This window comes from Nothoprocta perdicaria, unplaced genomic scaffold, assembly GCF_003342845.1.
Source record: "Nothoprocta perdicaria isolate Ctin4 unplaced genomic scaffold, notPer1 scaffold_93, whole genome shotgun sequence".
NCBI lineage: Eukaryota > Metazoa > Chordata > Aves > Tinamiformes > Tinamidae > Nothoprocta > Nothoprocta perdicaria.
The window spans coordinates 2,329,382-2,352,409 of record NW_020456232.1 but is presented as its reverse complement, the minus strand read 5'-3'; the positions used below and the strand labels follow the sequence as shown (position 1 = coordinate 2,352,409).

At 41.3% G+C, this 23,028-nt stretch overlaps 1 long non-coding RNA gene across 1 annotated transcript; it reads right to left on the bottom strand.

The window, feature by feature from the left end:
* Positions 1 to 1,309: 1,309 nt before the first annotated feature.
* Positions 1,310 to 21,983, bottom strand: LOC112958920. Its single transcript, XR_003251524.1, has 4 exons — positions 21,932 to 21,983; positions 2,365 to 2,426; positions 2,126 to 2,235; positions 1,310 to 1,351 (listed from the first exon to the last, which is right to left on the bottom strand). It is a non-coding gene; the product is annotated as an uncharacterized LOC112958920 (long non-coding RNA).
* Positions 21,984 to 23,028: the final 1,045 nt, after the last annotated feature.

The window sequence follows — 23,028 nt, the reverse complement described above, 5'->3', positions numbered from 1 at the left end:
ATGAGGATTTATCCAGCAGATGGCAACAGCAGACCAGGCAGTGTTTGCAGGGAAGCCCTGGCCACGTTGGACCTCCACGTATCCATCGCTGCAGAGAGCTGCAGTGCAAATCCTGGAGTTCCCAGGTTCTGATCCGCTTGGGTTTGCAGACACTGAAACTTGCTCTCTRCATTTTACAAGGCACATTCAAAAACGAACACAGCTTAACTGCAGTGCTTGCTTCAAGAAAAAAAATAAAAGTAGTGCAAAAAGTAATCAAGTTTGGAACACAATAAATATAGATTTCCCCCTAAATATGGGGCAAATGGCCAGCCTTATGTCAAAACACAGCTCTTCCTGGAAATGAGCAGAGCCCAGACATGTGTGCCAGGCTCTATCCACGTACTTTGCATTGCTCCTGAGCCACCTGAAGCAGCTGCTCTTCGGAAGTGCTGGTTATTGCCTCCGAAAGGTAATTACTTGCCTTGAAACTGTAAACTCAGCTCTTGGCCTCCGGAGGAAAGCGTTGTCATGGCTCACAGGGGCTGCCAATGTCCATGGATGGATGACACACGTCGCTGCCAACTCCATCTTGCTCTGCCCAGGCCCTTAGAAGCACATGGGAGTTGTATTTAGGAATCATCCACACCATTTTTTTGGTGTGGATAAAATAATAGTTTTGTCATAAAAACTATGAGAATAGCATTGCTTTTAATAAAGAACAGTGCCATTCTCTGTGCTGGCAAGGTGGGACATGAACAGATCTTGACCAGATACAACACCAGGAAAATTGACAGCTGAAGGCTCCAGCTGTAGGTGTTTCCTTAGGCTGAAGCACAGGCCATACTCAGGCGAAAATGACCATTTGGGAGTAATATGAAGCTTTTAGAGCACAGGAGAGCCTGTAAATGGCTGTGCATGTCAATTGATATTCTTTGAGAATAAAAAATGTGGAAAGAATTAATTTGTAAGGAATCTCCTGCAGAGATTTTACAAGGAGAGTGGCGGGTGGGAAAGGGGGAAAGAAAGGCCTCAGAGCCTTTCCATGCTCTGAGTATCGACCATGTTTTCTTGGCAAAAGCCATGCTTCAGTGGGATGTAAGTGGCAATTCTGCAATACGGCTGCACATAATTCAGTTTTCATCAAAATCAAYGATCAGAGAGCCATCGCCAAGCAGGCAGCACATCACCTGAGGGGAAGACACAGCAGTAGGAACCATCAACCCCATGCTTGACAGCTGGCAGTCCATAGTCTCCCATCTTAACTCCATCCTCAGCAGTTCTCAGATCTGGTTCTCAAGAAAGGTTGATACAGCAACAGAGGCTGTAGGTATTACGCTGTCAGCTAAATGCAAGAACTGCCTTAACTCTCCTATCATCAGTAGAGACAAAAAAAGGTTGAAACATACTGATGCCTGCCACATCACAGCACATGAAAGTATTGCTTTTAATTAGCTAAAATCCTCATTTTTTCAGGAGTTCTCTTGCTCTCCTAATGAGGACTGCGTGGTCTCTTTGACCTGGCTACAGACTTGAAAGTTTTAGCAAACAAGGATTACTTATACCATTCCTGGTAAGAACTTGTCCAGATAGATGGCCTTCTTCCTCCTGAGGTTTTCACCACTTTTTTTTTCTTTTTTTTCTTTTTTTTTTTTTTTAATGTAATTAGCTTGCTTACCCATTGAAACCACAAATAGAATAGATCCTTGAAAATCACTGCTGTTCTCAAGGCCGATACCACTGCGTCCTTAGGGTCTTAATCTTTACAGCATATATTTTTGAGAGGCCCTGTCCAACAGTCCTGGTGCATACAGACTGCTGTTTCAATGAATCATGTGCACAGTAGAGAGGAAAGCAGAGAAATAGTAKGGAAAGGAGTAGGGGTTAGTATGACAACAGCATATAAAATGCCAGGTGTCACTCAAATGCACTGAAGAGAGAACTTATTCCTCAAAAGTCTCCATCATGAAATATAACATATAACACAGTATTCTGTTCTCTGTTCTTACAGTTAATCACCAAAGGTGCCCAAATCATAACAGCAAGACCTCTTTAACTGCTTGCTCCCATTTAGCTCCAAGCAGGGACCTCTTTCCATTCCTCAGGCTTCAGAAAAAAACTTCATGCTCTCTTGRTAACTACTTACTCGCAGCTTTCATCACATATGCTGGTTACTGGTAAGATCTTCTAGTGCACACAGCGTAGCAGGCCTGGGACACCTATAAAGCTTGTTGTCCATTTGAGTTACTGTAATGACTAGGAGGAAAGAAAAAAAAAAGGTTGAGTCCTATTGTATCTATGGAGGCACAAGATTGTTTGTCCCAAAGCTTTCCCAAACTGAAAGCTTTTCAGTTGCACTGAGCCCATGAGCCTCTGGCCAGGTACCTCATTGTGAAGCTGGAAAAGGTGTTTCCACGGTCTGRGAGCTGGTCCAGTCTCCATCAAAGCTGCAGAGAGACATTCATCTTGATTCTGACTGGTACCACTGTCTTGGTCAGCAGAGACCTGCACATAYCCATCTTCTTCTGCTGTAACCAGAGCTCTACCGCTACATGCTGGGGCAGCTTATTTGCACTCATACACACAAAAATCAAGCAAGCTCTGCCAGTCCTAAAGCAGCTCCAGTAACATTAGGACTGGTGCAGTTAGAGATCAGATATTGCATAGCATCACAAACATAACTTCCCTAGCAATACATGAAACCTGCCTTAAAGTAAAAACAGCTGGGGTTGGTGCATTAGTTATTCTTATCGTTTGTGTCAGTGCTGTGTGCGTTTGCTATACAAACAGGGATTTCTGCCTGAAATCTGTGAACTTATGGGTAGCTTTGAGCACCAAATGGAACTGGGACACAAGACACATTAGTACAATGAGTTGGAATAAAGTGGTCTGCTAGAGAACAATATTTTGAAAGATTTAAAATGTTTGGGGAAAGAGCTGGCAAAGCCTGTGATCCATCCCACTCTTCCCACCATGAGGTAACCTAGCATCAAGCACCGGCTTCTACAACAAAATCTGGCATATTCAAGGTTTACCACATTATGTCTCCCAATCTGCTTCCTTAGCCTCTTTCTCCCTCAAGTGTTGAGGCTACACTGCATTCTCAACTGTGCTAAGAAAAAACAGAACCTTTTGCCAATATGCTCCTTATTTTGGGTTATTTTTAAGTCTCTGCAAAAGCTCGCGCTTTCTTCTGCAGCCAATGCCTATTGTTTATGGAAGCAGTTCCAATTTTACTTTCTATAAGGAAAAAAAAGAAAAAAAATAAACATGCYGCCTCAAAAGCAGTCTGAGGATTGGCATTGTTCTCCTGCATTGTTTTGTTCACAGAAAGGAATTCTTTGGGACCACAGAGACATTGAACCTCCCTTGTCCACTCGCTTTCCCCCTCTGTGGCTTTCCAGCAGTGACCTTTCTTGGCAGAGGCTGGCGTGTTATTCTGGGTTGTGTTTCCCTGCCAATTGTTCTGTGTTTCCGCCAGCCCAGCTCTCACCATGGAATGGGACCAGTCACCTTTTGTGCATGGCCGAGAAAGCAGCAGATGCTTCAAWGAGCTGCAAGTCACCAAATCCTGGTAAAGGTTGGGTACCTTGCACAGTGCTGCCACTCGGATGCCAAGAGGTGCAAGACTAGCTTTCCTTGATGTTCTCTGGACTCAGAGAGCTTCACCCGTGAGGGCTGTGATGAGACCCATGTGAAAACCTGGGTCTTTAGAAAGATCTAAAGATCTTTCCTGATCTTCAGAGCTAATGCACTTTTCTGAAATTGAATTGGAACAAATGACACCAGAAGTAAGCACTTTCTCCCATGCCAAGACTTTACCCAATATCACTAACTTTATGGAAGGGCTCATGGCAGACATCTTTTTTCTCCCAGTCTCTCTACAGGGCCTCAAGTAGTTTGTGTCACTTTGTAATGGTGAAACCTCCTGAGAAGCAAGAGCACAAGGGATTTCCAGGAAAGTCTTGTAGTTAGTCAAAAACTCTTAATATTCTCTTTAAAAATAAATCTCTTCACTTCTCTAAGCGGGAAGAAGCAAAGACTAGACTCTCCAGGACAGGTAAGCCAGCATTTTCTGATAAAATCAAACTAAACTGCAAACTCCTGATTTACTTTGCTGAATGAGTTAATCATCTTGAATGTTCTATGTTATCACTCAACCTGGCAAGGAAATGGATAAAAAAAAAAAAAAAAAAAATCCCCAAACTGGTACCCCTCAAATACACTTCACAGCAAAACATTTACATTTCAACTCCTTGAGGACTGCAGCAGGTCTGGGAATCTGGAGCTCCCAGGAAACATACTTTGTTTTAGAAACAACACGTTCTGGTATATTGATAATAAAATATTCTTAGAATTCCCCGTTCACAGGGAACATGGAAGCTATTCATCTTAGTCTGACTCCGGGTGCAACCCAACTGTGAAAAGACAATATTTCTTGTGAACCTGAAACCCTGGTTTTCAGGCCAAGCCTGTCAAGACCTTCCTCCCAACTTGCATGTCCAAGGCACAAAGAGAATTAGTGGAGCCTTTTAGAGAATCATTGCAATTTAGTCATTTATGTCTTACAGAATTCAAACTAGGACAAACTGTATTCTTTTGCCAATGTATTTGCAAAATTCATTATCTTGCCCTGTAGTCATTTCCATCTGTCACTGAATGATAGGAAAAAATTACATCCAAATTTTAAGCAATAATTAGCTTTTGTTCATGTTATATTTATTTCCATTTTGTGATTTTGCAAGCTTCGCATAACAGGTAAGTGAAAAGAAGCTGTCTTGAACATGTCCAGTTTGTTGCTGTGTACTTCAGTGAGCTGTGTTGGGAGGGTAAAAGCCTCTCTTGGTCAAAGTCTGAATGCAGTCTACTATCTGCATAGGGGAAGCTCTAAATAATTATTAAGTACAAAACAGAATGAAAAACCTGAGAATCCTCCAACCTGAGCATACTTCCTACTATACTAAGAAGCAGAATGTAAGACAGAAGAAAGGAAACAAAAAAGAAAACATCTGAAATTTCAAAACATTTTCTAAAAGTTGAAGCACAATGAAAAATAAAATTCAAGGGAAATATTTTGCAGCAGCAAATACTTTTATATAAAAGTCTATGTTTTGCAAGAGAAATGTTTAAGACACAAATGTTGGCCATCTGTAGCTGCTAGCAGCCATGAGCTAGGCACTAAGATGGAAAAGGTGTTGTGGCAAATTGCCTTGCCTCCATCTCTTGAGCACTGCTTTTAAATGAGCTGGCCCACATCCCAGAAGCAGCAATGCCATATTTGTGATTTGAAAAATAGAATGTACTTGCCTAAGAAAAGTGGTTCCTCAGCACAGCTGTCCTGCTTCTGGTGCCTAGACCAGCTCTTCCAGGACTACTTCAACAACATACTTCATTGTGGCTAGAATGAAATATTTCCCTCTTCCTTATTTACACCTATAGATACCACTTTTTGCTCCYAACAAGTAATTCGGGCTTTGAAAAGATGCTAGCTCAGAGATTAAAGGTAAATAAATACTTGTATACTTGTATATATACTTGTATATATAAATAATCCTTTCATGCAATTTATATACATGCTATTTGTGTGTGCTTGTATACCTCTACATGCAACAGAACATAAAGGCACACATACATCTATAACAAAAGATGTGTCTTCCACACTTAGAGGCTGTACAGGCACTGTACTCAGATGCACATCCATTAAATATGGATGTTATTTTAAAATCTTTTACCAAGTTTCTGAAATCAAACAAGCACCTGCCTCCCTTACGCAACTGTCATGAGAAATCCTCTCTGCACTCATTTTATCTGGGAGTGTGTATACTCAATGTAGGTAACACTGCTCATGTGAGACACGGTTATCCCAAGTACATCAGAGTTTATTAGGAAYGATCTGAAAGAGTATCAGCTTCTCCCTTCATCCCTTCGTTAAAGCATCTCAACACATCTTCCATTCTCTTATTGATCCCTCTCCCTCACATACTTCTATTCCTCTCACTAACGAGGACCAAATTGACTTGTCTCTTCACCAGCAGCCACCTTATTGATGCAGTGACAGGAAAGTTCTGTGAGGAAAAAGGTGATTTACCCATCCTTGGGTAACCTTCATGCTCAGCTGCAGCCCAATTTGCAGAGAAGTTGGGGCCATGCTGATTTACRAGTTGAGCACTTGTAAACTCATTAACATGAGTTTATCTTAAGATTTTTGTTTTGGGGTGTTTTTCTGTGATAGAGAGAAAACTAAAGCTAGACAGTGCACTGGTCAGCCTCATGACAACAGTAAGTTTGACATTTACTTTACTGTGAAGTAGAAGATTGTCKTTTCAAAATGAGAATATTATCTGCTGTGTGATCACATGCTTATACACATAGGAAAAAAAAACATTAACATTTCGCATACATTCCTTGTGTCCAGTGTTATTATCTGCTTAGGCACTGCTCTGAGACATGAGCTGTGAGAAATGTAGCTGTTGAATCAAAGGAAAAGGCAAGAAAGTGATTTGGAGGGCACATCTTTCTAGCAGCTCTTTAGGTCTTTCGGTTCAAAGATGGTTCAAACAGTTTTATACTGTTTGCCGTCACTGTTTGGTGTCTCTTTCTCCTTTCCCATGAGCACACATTAAAGGAAGCTCTACAAATCAGCAGCCCATCTCCTGTTTTCCACGCTAGCTCAGCCTCACTTGAATAAAGGATACACAACTTGGCAAGTTTTAGCTCAGCCCCATCACTGAACTCCTTGTTTGTCACTCTGCATTTATAACTTGCAGAGGATGAATCTCAAAAAGACCTGGCTTGGATAAGCAACTGCATATTTGAAGTTTACTCTTCAATTTTAAGAGATTAGGTTCAACAAGCACATGAATTGCGTGCATGAGATTTGAATGACCAAAGGCTTTGGCATTCCTCAGACACAGGAACAGCTCATAACTGCATTTCCCAGGAGCAGCTGGGTCCTTAAAAAATAATTTAGTTATTGTGCCCTAAAAATAAACAGGCAAAGGGTGTTCTCCAGTTTTCAGGAACACAGGGAGAAATGAAAGATGAAAGCATTACTGGATTGCTGCTGTCACAGAGCAGGACTCAAATGCTCAATCCGATGCAGAGCAGTGCAAAGCTTCAAATGCTTTCTGCTCCGGATGCTTTGGGGTACGGGCAGGACTGAAGTGCAAGTGCCATAAAGATGGTGGCCCTATAGGAATAAAAATAGGCATCCTCCCTGAAGGGAGACATCGCAGAAAATAGTTTGGATGGCAAACATGTCTACTTTTCATGTAAAATTGAATGCTAGTCAATAATATGGTTATGTACAACAAAGACCTCCTATATGAAACATTTCTAAATCTAAAACTTGTGTTGTTTGGATAAAAACTTGCAGAAAAAGTGTCACTGGGACTCCAAAGGGTACTTCTGGTTTTCAAACAGGAGATGAGCAGTGTGTGTGTGTACACATATACATAAGCGTATGGATATACATGCATACACACACCCATGTTTCCGCATGCAAAGCAAACAAGTTTAGTGCAAGAACCCAGGGCCCAGACCTCTTTGGAGCATCTGGATTTAAGAACAACACAGTAAAATCCTCCTTCCTCAGGCTGGTGGTGCGAGGCCTTAGGAGTGAATCTTTGTGGAGCGCTCAGCCCCTGGTATGAGAAGGTGCTGCAGAAGTTCACAGGGGTGGTGTTACGTGGACTTACACAAGTCCATCCTGAGTGCATCCCGACACCCGGGACTCCAGCTTGTGATGGATATGTTGGGAAACGATGGGCAGAGGCTGCTGCAGAAAAATTGGGCTCCTGCCCCTCCTCTCCACTGACTATTTTCATTTCCTATTAGGCAGATAAAATGAGACAGAAACTAAACTTTCTACCCTCTAATTCTTTTCTTTCATACATTTTTATCTAGATGGCAAATTATCTGATTTTTCTAATTTAGTTAAGATATTGGTTTTAAAATGGTTAGTGAGAGCTGTTCAAGCAGTGAAAGGCTCACTCACTGCAAAACCACTTATGGCTGATTGCAGGGGAATTTTCTCTCACCACGTTAAACCCAAAGCAAATAACAGAATATGAAATAACACATTTTCCTGGCATGAGACTGCCTGAGTGCTCCCCTGGGTCTGCTGCAATGCAAAGGCTAGTAACCCACCCATCAGGAGAAGATAAAATGCAATTRACTAATTTATTATATAAATACTTTAGGTGGGGAGATAGAAATCAGCTTATCTTTATTATCATTATTATTAGCTGTTGTTTCCTAAAACTGGGTTTTTCAAAGCTGTCTTTCACATTAAGAAGCCCAAATCCCCTTGATAAATCCCACCCTAAACTTCACATTGATTGCTTTTGCAAGCTACTGGRGAGCTAAAGCAGAGAGAGCAGTAAAACTGGCTGTATGATATTATTCSTGTCTGTTATTACTAGAATTTATGGACAGCCTATTCCCATGCTGTTTGGGCATAATTCATATAGTTGGACTAAAGGAGAATCATAAATGTTCTTCAGTAAAACACTCTTACCTTTGCAATGCTTTCTAAAATAAGTAGCTATTGTGACCAAGATGGAAATTGAGAACTGCTGAAGTGGCTGTTGACCTCCGTGGTTACACACAGACTCATGACAAAACCCTCAGGTTTCCCATTTTTGTGGGCTGAGGAAATCAAGCTGCATCTCCTGCAGAAATCGGCTGCCAGGATTGCAGGCTGAGGGGACAAAGCACTGGCTCAGCAAAGCCAGCAGGAGCTCTGCCACTGCCTTCAGCAGCAGCACTTTGCACCTGTGCAGTAAATGTCCTGCAAAAGCTCTGCTTTGCAATCAGATTCACGCATGTATTTTAGACTAGCAGAAATCAATGCCACAAACTTAAACTACTGGGTCACAATTACCTCCTTGAACACAGTCATGATCCACTGAAAAGGTCTGTTAAAATCTAGTCTTTAYACTGGAAGATTCAATATATTTGCAACATTTCCTCTTCAGAAAAGACTCATAGTTACTGGGAGCAATGCCTGCTTCACTATCTTGCACTACCTAAGCACCATACTGGGTTTACGTCTCCACCTGTATCCAACTCCGCTTTGCAGCAAAATTTGTCAAGGCATTTCTTTCTTCATCTCTTCATAATGGTGCAGCAAACCACTAATGCAAAGATCTTATGCTCATAGACATATGCCTAAAAAGCAACAAAAGGGCGGACTATTTAGTAAAAGGCTATCATTTCCTAGCCAGGCAAATACTGAGCTTCCAAGGCAGCTAGAAAGGCTAGAAGATAATTTCACAATTTTGAAGAAAGTCCTTCACCCATTTTCTTAGCAAACAGGATCAGCCCATGAGATGCTCTGTCTAGGTATCACTGGAAAGCTGTAATTGCCTACTAGCAGCATGTATAACAGTTGGCATAATATTTTATTGCTAACAGCCCCAAGAGTATCTTTGGTGTAAAAGAAAGATGCTTTCAAGGAATGGCTACTTTTAGGGAAAAAAGAATAAGTAGAATAAGATGACTAGTCTGAGGAATTACACTGCTTCCATATTCACATCTGTGAAAGACAGCTTTGATAGCTTTCCTCATCCTCACTTTCATCTCCTAAAACATATTCCTGGAGCAGGGACTGCACAGAGGTGACATTCTAACTAAAAAGCTGTCAAGGAGGAGATTTCTGCAGAAGGCAGCAGCAAAGTGAAGATGMTGCAGCTCATCATGTGCCTATGGGTGTCCCAAGCACCCAGCATCTGCCACACCTGGTACATCTGGTGGTCAAAAGAACTAAGCACATGAGTGCTCAGCACATTTGCTGCTCTTCTTCTGAGGAAACAGGGTTTGCTTCAGAAACTTGCTACAGTACAACTGAGCAGGGAGGAAACCAAACAAAAAAGAACAAACTGCTATATGCATTTGCGATGTTAAAGAATAAAGTACTCATGTTTCTGTATCTGCAATAGCAATGAGTTGACACTATATATTTACACATGCCAGCTTTCTTGAATTTTCAAWCAGGAACTACTCCTAAGGAGTAAACATTTCAGTTGAGTCCAAAATTGTAATGCCCACAAACATACCAGAGATGAAAGGCACCTGACTGGGTATGGGTAAAAATAGATGGGATTTGGAAAAGCAGTGAGAAGTGCCTGGGAAAAGTGACCTACATATGGTCTTAATCACACCAGTGGATAACCCCCACATTACCCTTTAAAGGGTCATCTGATAAACATCAACACTGGGCTTTTCTCACAAACCCAACACCTACATTTGCTTCAGGCTACTGTAATATGGCTTGAGAAGTTAAATTAGAAGCATATATTTGGTAATGGCACCTCTGAGGGGGACTCTTCAAAAGCCTTTGCGCCCATTAAAGGATTAGAAGACTAGCACACATATCAGCAGCRATACTCCATCCAAAAAGAAACAGGAGAAAGAAAACAGCACTTTGTTCTGATTAGCTGTTTTGATTGATGTAAATTTTTCTATTACCTTTTTACAGCTGTGAAAAAAGGGGAAAAAACATTGGAAAATACTATTAAAATACCGGTATGAAGTATTACTTCCAAGCCTTTCCCTATCTATTATGGGTCCTGTGGTGCTCCTTCCAGAATACATGGTGGTAAGGCATACAAAACAAGCACTCTCCAAGGAGCTGGTTGCCTGGATCCAGCTGTTTTCCGAAGTGTCCAAAATGCAATTATAGACCTAGAGAAATGCATTGAAGAGTAAGAACGGTGTCATTACATACTTCTGGAAATGGGATAATTCAGTACAAAACACTGGAAAACATTTTAGAGAAGAAATGAGGTAAAGTTAGTACATTAAGGAACTGTCCTCCTTTTTTCCTCCCCCCCACGCTCCATTTCAGCATCTTCCCTTCTTGAAGCAATCTATCTGATTTGCCTGAGTGCTAAATATTGAGGTTATCTGACCCAAAGGCAAACACAAATAGGTTGGATTGTCCAAGAAATAAGAATGAAGGCAAAGGGCACATCCTTGGGATTAATTACCGGCTGAGAAACTGGAGGGCTAAACTCAAGGTGAAAGAAATTCTCTGCACCAAGGTCATTCCTGAGGTTAGGATACTTTAATCTGCCAGGAGCAAGGGATAGGGGCCAAGGGCTTTGCAGTTTTTTCTAGTGCTTGATTCAAAACGGGACAAATTCAACAAGTCTCTCCCCTAATCTTCACAGAAGTCTGAATTATGCTAGAGTTTGTAGGTTTTAGGAAGGAGCTGGATGGAAATAGGAAATCACTCTCAGCTTGATCGCCTCCTGCAGCTGGCTAGAAAATGGTCCACATAAAGGTTTCCATGGGATTTCCTATATTATTTTATCCCTGCCTCATATCTTTCCAGCTTACAACGCAAAGGATGTGATTTCCTGAGTGCAAATCCTGCCCGAGCACAGAAGAGAGGCCTGTGCTCTTTTGGCTTCAGGCTCCACCGGAGAATTCAGAGGGCCAGGTTTGCTGCAGAGCCTGCTAAAGGTGAGCAGGGCAAAAGTCTTTACCAGCTCTGAACCCCTCAATTACCTGGATCCAAGGCCCTAAATAATCCCCATTGGTTTCCTCTCATGGCCTCATGTGGAAGKTACAGTAGCTCAGTTAAGCTTCCTTTCCCAGCTCCCATTGAAGAGGAAAAATTTCTGAGCTCATTTCTCTCTGCATCAGGGTGCAGAGGCAGGAACAGGCTCAGCTTGAATCCAAACACTGGAGCTGCCAAACCTCATCTTACTAGATACCAAGGGGTCTTGTGAAAGAAAGGGTGTTTGCTATATTTTTGGCAGGGATGGCTGCTGGAAAACCTAGAAGGATGGATCTGAAGACCCTGTTCCTACTGGATAAATTTTGTTCCAATCGATATTTCTCTAGGCAATCAATMCCCATGTCTTTGTGGAGAAACTAAACTCCCACTTCTGGCCTTTGACAGYTGGACAAAGCAAGTTTTGAATTGCGTCTTACCTCAAGTAAGTGTGGAGACATTTTGATCCTGACCTTGCCAAATTACTCCTGGCTCAGAGTGCTTGCTGAGATCCAGGAAAGATTTTCCCACTGAATTCCAAGTGGGAAAAACTAATTCTATCCACAGTGATTTGAAGCAATATTGAAGTGACAAGTACTTACAGAGATACGAATCTACCTCAAGATCTGCAGAGCCTCTAGCTTTATAAACATGAATACATACATACATTTTGATTTGTTGGTGGCAAAGCTAGTTAAAAGCTGATTATAAGTATATTTTCACAGAGACAGATGGAATATTTTTTTAACCACAGTGGTATGTGTATGTGTGTAGACTTCCAAATTGTTTGCACGATTAACCTTCTAGCTTAAAGAGGTAAGATTTGGCATAAGCCCATGTGGGCTTTGTATGGTTTTATGTTCTTAAGTTCACATATTTTGTTAAAGTATATCAGATAATGAGATGTAAAACCATACTCAGAGATATAATACATTAGGGAGCAGCAGCATAGAAAAAATGAACAGAATATAAATGCMTAATCCTAGACAGCAAAACCAAATCTTCCACATTACAACATTCTTGCCCTTTTTTCTTCCTGATTATCTACTTATTTATTCTCACTCTTAAAAATTAAAGGAGGCAAAGTTCCTATTCAAGATCTTACCCTCGATCTTCATTATCAGGAACAGTAGGTCCTCTCCATTTTTGTTGCTGTTCTCTTTCTTACATCTTGACAGCCTTCCTGCTGTGCTAAATGGCTGAAATGTCATTGAACTTTGACTAGAGACCTCAGGCTGTTCTATGCCATGTATTACTAGGTACATTTTTACTATTGTTATCTTGAGTGCTTTCCTGGGGAAAGAGTTCTGGATCTGTATGCTGCATGTTAGAAGTAACCAGAACTCAGCCACAAATGCACCAGCTGGTACTTCTTAAGGGCAATATTGAACTTTTTAACATAYTGCAGAGAATTTACATTCTCTTTTAAGAGTCTGTGGTTCATCTACTAATGATAGCTAGATGCTCAGGACCCTGAGTTCTGCTGGAGCTGAAGAGATGCCATGTAGAGAGCTGACTCCATCAGTCATGTCCTCTTCTCCTTGAGATGGCATTGCTCCTCCAGAGATGCTCAGGTCCGCATCTGACAAAGTGGCTGCTGCCATTTTGGTCACTGCACTAAGGACTCAAAGAAGGACATAAGCTAAACATCAGCTGGGAACAACCACTCACAGACCTGAACCTGCTATGAAGTTCAGACTCACCAATTCCCCACCAGCCACACACAAGCACAAATCAGTTGCAGGCTAAAGCCAAGCTGCAGTTAGTTGGCTCAGCTGCTTGCAGTCCTTCAAAGTCCTTCAAAGCTCTGATGCTCACCTCTCCTCCCAAGCACACCACATGTCCTCAAAGCTGAGCTAAAAGGCATCAGCTGATAGAGCCAGCCATGTAAAGGTGTAGAGGACAGAGCTAAACATATTGGGAGACCTGGTCCTGAGCCTCTTTTCACTCAGCAATAGCTATTATTTAGCACTCAAGCAGAGCAGTTATCAGTCATAATGACATAGTGGGCAAGAAATCATGCAGTCTACCATAACCCAGCACTGCTCTTGTACCAGTTTGTCTCCACCCTTCTGTATTTGCTGGTGATGCTCAAGCYGGCATAGCGGGGAAGATGAGCTGGGAATGAGCAACAAAGGAAAAACAACTCATCCAATGTGCTATTTAGAGAACTTAAGAGAATGCATTAAGTTATGGCAGTGATAACCCCAAAGACTAATCAGCTTGGACACCTAAAACAGAAAAAGTCTATTAATCAAGTATTTTAATTTTTATAAATAGGTCTGAAATATATGAAGGCCCATACAAACTGAGTCTGAGTTTGGTCCCTTAGGTAAATCATCAGTTGACATATATTGAAATTTCTCCTCCTGAGAAGGAATTTCTCTTCCTGCTTTACACCAGAGGGAAGCTGTTTTCCCAGTTCCAGCAACTGCATTGCCTGTAAAAGGCCAAGAATCCCCAATTCTCTCACAGAAATAGTTCCCAAACTCCCCAGTGGCATATTAAACAAGTTTGAACAAATCAGTGCAAAAGTAAAGCAAAACTACAACTTGTTAGTTGAACACASCCTTAAACAGATTTCTAACAGCTTAAGAAGCCATTGCCAATGTAAGACTCCATTTCTCATATGTGTCTCAGACATAATATAACAAACATGGTACTAGGAAATGTGTTTATTTGCCAGTTTTCTATTAATCTAGCAAGAAACTGGCAAGACCAGGACTTCCTACTACAACAGATAACTGAAAATGACACCCAGTAGCTATAAATGTGGGTTCTGCTTCAAGGRCTGCTGCTGGGCAACACTGGGCAAGATATTTCATGTCACCCTGCTGGTGTTTTTACATTGCTATAATAAAGATAAGATGGAATTCCATTTTAAGGTGCTTTGAGAAGTACTGAAAGAAAGACGCTGTAGAAGCCTCAGTACTATTTCAGTGATAACTGCAGTGATGATAACACATGATAATATGCAACTAAAGGCCATCAGTTTCAGCTAATGGTCACTCTTAGTTCCAGTTACACTGGAAACTGAATTCTTACATTTTTCACTCAAGAAAACTTTTGAAGTTAGGACAATAGAAAGTGGGGTTACTAGTTGTATATAATTTCTTGTCTATTAGAGAAGATTAATCACAAGAGCCAGGTGAACCGACTGACTTACTATCCTTATAGTCATCACTAAGCTTAATGGGATATATTCTTAGGAGTAACTCAGCAATATGAAATTTGTCCAGATAAGACAAGAAAATAATTCCGTTGCTATTTCTAGGCTTCTTTTGCTCACTACTTTCAAATACTGAGCAAGTTAACACAGCATCCAGCATGCTGGATTTATTCTTACTGGAGCTTTCCTACCTGACGACTAATGACTTGGAAGTGGATCTATCTGGTGCATTGTTTGATGAAGCCCTTTGGACATTTAGGCGGGACATACAGTGAATTATGCGACCAGCTTTTTGGTGGCTTTGARTTAGTCCAGTAAATATTCAGACCTCAACTGTACTCCATTGCCAATTCATATAGAATTTGGCTATGTGGAAAGTGGTTTTCAGCATGCTTTTACACGCGGCTTGGCAATGCTGAACGTTTCACAGCTTGCTTTTACATGTGGTTTAGCTGCGGTAAGACTAATTTACTGTGAATTTTTACATGGAGCTTGGCTGTGCTAATACTGGGGTCTGCTTGTTTGGTGTTTTACACTCCTTGTGTTTAGCACAGGTCATATAATACTGAAGGATGATTCAGATATATAGCAAGAAGTCCAAAGCAGCCTGGGCTCGTTCCCTGCAGCACCACAAACACCCACCAGTAAGCACCAGCTTCCTGCAGCGACCAGGGAGCAGCTGCCCCAAGTCCCCATTGGAAGTCATATGTTTTCCACTTCAAATGTGGAGGATTAGGTACAGATCCTTAGCCCAGCTCCAGAGACGGGATCCAAATGGCTTCCAGCCATGTCAGCTGTTGCACCTTTGTGTGTGCTTAATGTATAGCAAGTAGTTTACAAAGAATGTGAATTAAGCCTTAATCAGCCCAAATCACCAAATATAGCTATCTACAACTAATAGTTTGTCCAGACATTTTCACATTTTCAGTTGTATAAGTCTGAAAAAGACAAAACTCACATTAGAAGCACTGGGTTTTCTTTTTTTCTAGCTAGACTATAAGTCTTGCAAAAGTTATTCCCAAGCCATGCAAAACATATTGGCAACCTTTAATGAAAAAACACATAAGTATAAACATGGCAGTGTTATTTAAATGCTAAGATTTAGACATGCCTTTGGTATAAGATGAATTCATTTTAAAGCTTTTGTCTATAGATTGACCCATGCTAGCTGTAAAAGCCTCTGTCTCTTATGTTAATCAAGTTAACCTCCTTTCTAAGTARTAAAATTATTTACTAGTTTCAGTCTGCCTTTTCTCTCCAGAGCTGTATATTGCAGGTGATGAGAATCCTAATATTGGCAGTTTTCTTGTCCTGTGCTTCAAATACATGATGGAGCAAAAGTCTTCCGGGTTCTGTATCATTTAACTCTGAGTACTGTTCAACTTAGTTTTATTCTTCCTTTCATAAGCAATATTCATTTGCATGTTCACAATTTTAATACCAGTTATACATCTCACCTTGTCTTTATTCTTCCCTGTTAACTTTTGGGGGAAAGGACAAAAGCCTGTGAAGGAAGGAAAAGTGGGAGCTGCAGTTCAACATGCTCTTCCGAGGGTACCTAAGAGACATGTCACATTCAAAAGCTATTGCAGAACATCACTTATCAGAGCATTAGGTGTCACTGAACCTAAATCTGAAGCTAAAAAAAAAAAAAGAAGAAAGATGACCAAAAAGKAGAATATGGTACTATAAGCACCGCACTTGTTACTCCGAGCTGTACAGAAACAAAATGTTTGGCAGCTGAATGAGAAAAGGCAGAACAAACCCTTTCACCTTGGCTCAGCTCTTAGTACTAATCTCAGAGTGAGTCACCCCAAGAAACAAATACTTTATCTGCGAACACGCAAAGGAAATACTCCACCCACTGCTACTTCGATACTACGAGAACATTTTATACTGGCAGTTTTTAGTGCTCTCCTGTGAAAGTTTCTCATAATGGCTGCTTTGGCCCAAATGCTGCACGTGCAGTTATGCTGTCATGACCTGGATGAGCACTGTGGCTTTCCGAGGTGCTTCTCCAGGGTGACCCAGGACCTTCTGGATACAACAGGAGGTTTTACCTTTTGCTTGTTTTCCTTTGGCAGAGCAAGTTTGCTAATACTGCCCCTTCCTGACCTGAGATTTGGTTTGTTGAGTTTCCTCTTCCAGAACTGGAGGTCAGAGATACAACAAAGCTATTTAAAAAGCTTTAATTCTCAATTTTATGAAATAAAATTTCTGATTATCCGAAGGCCAAGACAGAAATCATAAATATTTAAAACCAAGCCATCTTGTTTCAGTTAGCACTTCTAGAGCGATTGCCAATTTCAGTTTTCATAAAGTGATGCAATACTGCAAGCTCATAATGCAAAACATGGCTTGACATTGTAATATTCCTGTATGTGAGGATGCATTTTAGATCACTTCTTTTAAATTTATTTCCTTCAGTGCAGTGCATGACTTACTGTGCAATGAAGGGAATTCAACAGCACTAACCATGTTCCATTTATCTTTGCAATCATGATGTAAACTGCCCATATGAAGACTAACAGGTCATCACATGCACTCATAAAAGACAGCAAATAAAACTTGCAAGGGAACCTGCATTGCCTTTTCAGACCAAATTCCTGATTAAGCCTCTGAAGATAAGGCCCAAAACAAGCTTCCTCTTGCCTTTTTTTGTTATTGAAAGAAATACATAGCACCATTATGAACTAAATAAAAGAAGGCTAGAAGGCTTGATTTGGGGTCTCAAGCTCAAACCAATACTCTGCAAACCCTTCCCATATTGGCTGAAGCAGAGCTTCTTTACTAGAATTATTTTATTAGTTCATAGCAGAGTCCTACATCATAGAACAAGGATCCATTTCCAAGTGACACACAATGTGCATGCTTTTGAACTGAAAGTTTCACTGATTTCATGTGCCAATCCCTCATGACAGCAACATGGCAAATGGAATATTTCAAAAAGAATAGTCTGGAAACTTGCTCCCAGGACCTAAAAGCTTCAAATCGGCATCTTCAACCTGAAGACGTTCCCCACCTCCCCCCAAAAAAGAAACACTAGAAATCTTTTCAGCTTGCTTATACACAAAAGTTGCAATTTGTCCCTCAAAACACAACAGCTTGAAAGCAAAAAACACTTGCAGGGAAGGTACTGGTTGAAAATTGCTGTAGTCTATAAAATTACTAAAAGCATCAGGGTAAAAATTCAGCCTTGTGGTTTGCRTTTCTGGTGCTATCCATCCACCTCCTTCCCTCCCCACCCCACCCCCCTTTTTTTTTTGAGGTAATGAATAAAAATGTGTGACCACAGAAGGAACTCAGTTATACTTTTAAATACACAACCTTGGCAGGCTTGTGATGACAGAACAGAGGACATTTTGTCCTTCAAACCCAGCAGGTTTGCTGCAGATCTTGCCTGCAGCCCACCTATATCTGTATTTCCCAGTTACTGTGAGCACCAGGAGGACATCCCAAGCACAGCACGGTGCTCTACCAGAACCTCAAGGGTTCCCAACGCAAACAGCCTCTGCTCCAGGACATCAGCGCTGAGTGCTGCTCTCAGAGGCTGCTTCCCATCCTGCTAGGTGAGCTCTGTAGCAGCCTCCACCCTGCCTTAAATTCCTCCTTCACCTACCACCTCCTCCGCAACACAGCATCGCCTGCACAATTGCACTGGCAGACCCCAGGAGGATGCTGGCACACCTTGGCCACCAGCATTTCTGCTCAGGACAGAGGCAGCTACATAAAGAACTGGCACATTACGCTGTTTCCCACAACTGCCGTGAGCCAACACCTCTGCAGAACTGCTCAGGCAGGACTGAGGCTGGGAGAGGCTTTCAGACATCCCAGAGGAGGGCAAGATGATGAAAGGTGGAAAGTTCTGAGAATATTCTATTGAGAATGATGTTTTCTTCTTACTTATTTTTAATTCCTTCCTTTCTTTCCTGGAAACAGAAAGGCATAGTATTGAACAAGTGAAGAAAAGCTCTATCCTGCTGCTCAACAGCATCCTGAAGGACCTCAAGGTTGATGCCAGGGCTTTGCCATCCCTTGCCTTTCCTAGCAACATGCAAGGAATGAGTGCACCATAGGCAATGCTGAGYGTCTTGAGAGAAAGAGAATGAAGTGCTTTTCATGCTGTATAGATACAGCTTTGGAAATATGCAGCAACCCTGGGAGAGTAAATGCTGCCAACCTCCTCAACAGTAATATATGAACTTAATGCATTTTCCACCCATTGCTGCAATTAATAAAGGCTGCTTGTAGACACACAGGCTAAGCTCCCTGTTACAGCATCTCTCCAGGCAGCCACTGCTCTAGAAATAACAAACCTTACCCAGTCACAGCCAGCCAGTTATGGACATTTGCTAGAGGCATTAAAAAAAGAAATTAGTCACACCTTGCCTTCTACCACAAACAGCCCTTCTGCTGAGCAATGTCTCACCACATTCATGTACTAATATATGTTATTACTAACAAWGTATCATTGAATTTCAGTAAGCTTTCCTAGCATCCACAGCATCAAAAAGGGTGTTTAGTTAAATCAGAGCTCATGCCAAAATGAGCAAAGGTACCAAGTCTGATGGGCTCTGACCATATGTAAGAAAGTCATAGGTAGACTTAGGAACTTCATAAATTGTTCATGGGTCAGCTTCTCTATTTATGAGTGACTTTTTCCTCCTTATAGATGGAAGCAACTTCCTTCCTAAGCAGTAAACTCTACATTGCACCCTGCTGATGGATAACTGGAAATCTGTCAATATAGTCGTGTTTTTCCTGACTGTTGCTTTGTCTACAGATGCTGAACTTGGTACCAACACTACAACCACTGTTGAAGAGAAGGTCACTGCTGTTCTCAGAACTGAATCAGAGTGGAAAAGGCACATAAAGAGCATCTATAGAAGTGCAGCCCAGCACACACTTATACGCAACAGCCAGCTGGCCATCAAATAACAAGACAAATTTTTCAAAAGAGGATGGAAACAAGATAGGGGACCCARTATACTGAGATTTTGGAATAACAATTCATTCATCACTGCAGATAAGCCACAAGGAAGGTCCCTATGTCTGTAAATGTTGAATAACATTTGTAAAATCATTTAGAAAAGATCTGGAGGTCATATTCATACATACAATGTATAGTAAAGAAACAGTGACCCAAAGACTACATAGTTTTCAGGACTGAGTAGGACCCAAGACAGAAGAGATTCATAAACACCAAAAATGCCTCCAGAGCTACACAGGCAAGCACACTCCGCCCTTTCCCTTGCTACCTTCYGGCTAACAAGCACTAAAGTGAGCAATTAATGGCATTGTTACCCAAGACAACAATACCTACAGAACATTCAAGGAGCCACTGGTCAGCTTCCAAATGAAATGAYGCATCTTGGCTTTATAGGCAAAGAAATTTCACAGGCTCCTGTAGTGCACAGCCCCACTTTACTTGCAGCAGTGCTGACAAACCATCTTGCTTTGTGGGGCTGAAAAGACAGAACAAGTGGTTTTAGTCTTCCCGAGAAAGAAATCAGCCAGAATCAATTTTTGCATCCCAGACCTGCCTTGGTTTCCTCTAGSAGCAATTAAAATGGCAGCAACTTCCCACTTTGACATCCTCCCACCTTATCTGGTTCCTCATGCCAGGAATCCAGCAGCATGAAAAAAGCTTCTTTCCCAGGACTTACGYTAGTGCACATTCAAATGAAAATGCTGAACACGGTCCATGTTTGAGGCRAAGAGAGAAATGTAAGTGCTTTAAATCAAAGCACAGAATGCTTGTGCTTTGATTTAAAATTCATATATAAATAGCTTTTTAATTTGTGAAAGCCCTTGACAAGATGCAACATGACCTTCTAAAATTGTTCCTAGACTGCAGTGGTGAAGTTCTGATTAAGATAATTCCCATGCTGCATTAAATTTCGGTGCAATTTTGACTGTGGTCTTCCAACAAAATCAGCATCTCAGCACATTATCCAGGAATTATAGTAGAAATAAGTCACACTCAGTACTGACATGAAAAGCAAAAAGGAAAGTTCTGCTCATCAAATAGCTATTGAAAATGAAATATTGTTCATAAAACTCCACCACTTTTTTCCCCTCTTGTAAGCATATTATATTTAGTCTTGCAAGTAATTGGATGATTGCTCTATATAGACTAAATATTTTTAAAGCTTGATTGAAGCTTTAGAGAACTAAATAGGYTTGGTTTTGACTAGCCATACAATGAAAGAAGATATTGCTCACACTTCCCTTACCTATCCTGCAACTCCTCCTTCAGAATAAATTCCTAATATATTGGCAGTCCCATTACTTGCCCTATTAATGCCTGATTAATATTTGAATGCATGTGGTTTTCTCATAAGAAGCAGGATAGCTTGTAAGCAATTCTTGCTGTTTGAGAAGGTGAAGTTGAATAAATAATGTAGAGGTTGAGGGTGGGTGTCATATTTAAGACAAAATGAGCTACTTATACCTCATTTCTAACCCATACATGTCTGGCTATAACAATGAAGGACTGAGCAGAAAAAAATTGTGAGGTTCCCCTCCCCCCCCCCCCCCTTAAACCCTGCTAAGTTTTGATGAAAATCCTCTTCAAAGTTGAGAAGACTCTTTCTCTTGGCTAGAAGAAACTGCAGGAAGCTTATCACTTATCCCTTAATGACAAGAAGCTTGCTTCATCTCACCAAACATACCGAGACATGCCAAATGGCCTGAAAGAAGAACAGCAGAAGATGTCCAGACATAGGATAAAGTGGCTGCTCTTGTCACAGAAARGAAATGACTTAAAGAAACATGGCAGAAGAAGAGAAGGGGGGATAAATTAAATACAACTTTRCAGAAAAGCCCTTATGATTAGCTGCTGCCCACCATGCCTTCACTTCCCTTTTCTGCTCCCTTTTGCTSAAAGGGAAAATCCTGACAGTCCTTCCCAAGTTCCCCATGTGTGTTTTCCTTCAACACTGGTGGTCATAATACCCTTCTCATGCCCTCTGGSCACCTTCCTCTAGGTCTAGAGACAGACTAGGAATCACAAACTCCCCTTCTCCATTTTCCACTCTTGAAAAGCCATGAAGTTTCCAGCATACCTCAGCATTTAAACATTATTTCTCCCATAAAACTGAAGCCTCTATCCTATGATAATTGAACTATATAACATCAGTAGAAAACTGAGAATCCAGTCAGAGGCCTCTCCTGCACCCAGAAGGACTAAAATAATTGGATTTTATTACAACTTTGAGATAACACAATACAATAGAGATTGAGTTTGCTGGCATGTAATCAACACCAATGTGACTTACCTTTGCAGTGTGGTCCACTGCCCTTCTGACCATTGAGGCCAATAACAAGGCTGGAGACAAACAACTGCTCAAGAGCAGTTTCAGCATTAACTGACCTGCAGAGGTTGGAGCTTAAATGYATCTCTGGACCAATAGGGAGAGGGTTCATGGGTGGAGGCTCCCAGATATGGTAGAGGTCCCAGGTGGAGGTGTTAAGGTCATTAAGGCTCTAATGCACTCAGACAGCTGACAAAGGCTCCCTGCTCCTATGCACTTCCTTGGAGAGGGTTTTTGCCATGAGCAGAAAATGCTGTTCAACTTGTGCCACTGTGCCATCAAATGCTGTTCAACTCGTGCCACTKTGCCATCAGAAGCTGGTTTGCCTCCTTAGAGCCTGACCTGTACAAGGACTTGCATAAGCAGAGTTTGGGGCTGGGATCAGGAAATGAATGCTTAAATAAAATGATTGGTTTGCATCTGTCAGAAAACACATTACACTCCACACACTTACGGAGGGAAAGGATGGCTCATATGTAACTTCTTAGAAAAAGCCAAGGTCTGTGTTCACGAGAAGGTGGAAGTAACTCTTTTCTTTTTTTTTTCTTTACTCCACTTTTATCCACTATATATTTCCTCCCTAGATTTACATACAGAGTCCACATGTCCTAGACATCATCTTGGCTTCAGTTAAAAGCTCTTAAGTACTGTTATGGCAAGTATGGGATGTACAAACAGGTTCATTGCTTACACTGTATGTTCCCAACACACTGAATAAACAAAGTTCTCTAGTTCCCAGCTGAACTAGTCTAATTAATGGGCCTCTTTATATTTACTCTTGTTTTATTAATCAAATAGATCAAGCCACATCAGCATAAAGTCAGATACTGAGCACACCCTTTCACTGAATGTATAAAGTCTTTATACACAGCCAAATTTGCTTTATTTTACACATGCCTGATTAGGTACAATCTGATTATATTTATGATCAGTCACGTCCACACATGGAGCCAAGCAAGGTCTGTGCCCCTTCTGAATGGGTTGAGAAGCAGAGTGTGCACAGAGCATCTTCCTCCTTTCAGTGAGGCAATGAGAAGCAGTGCCATCAGAGCAGTGACCTT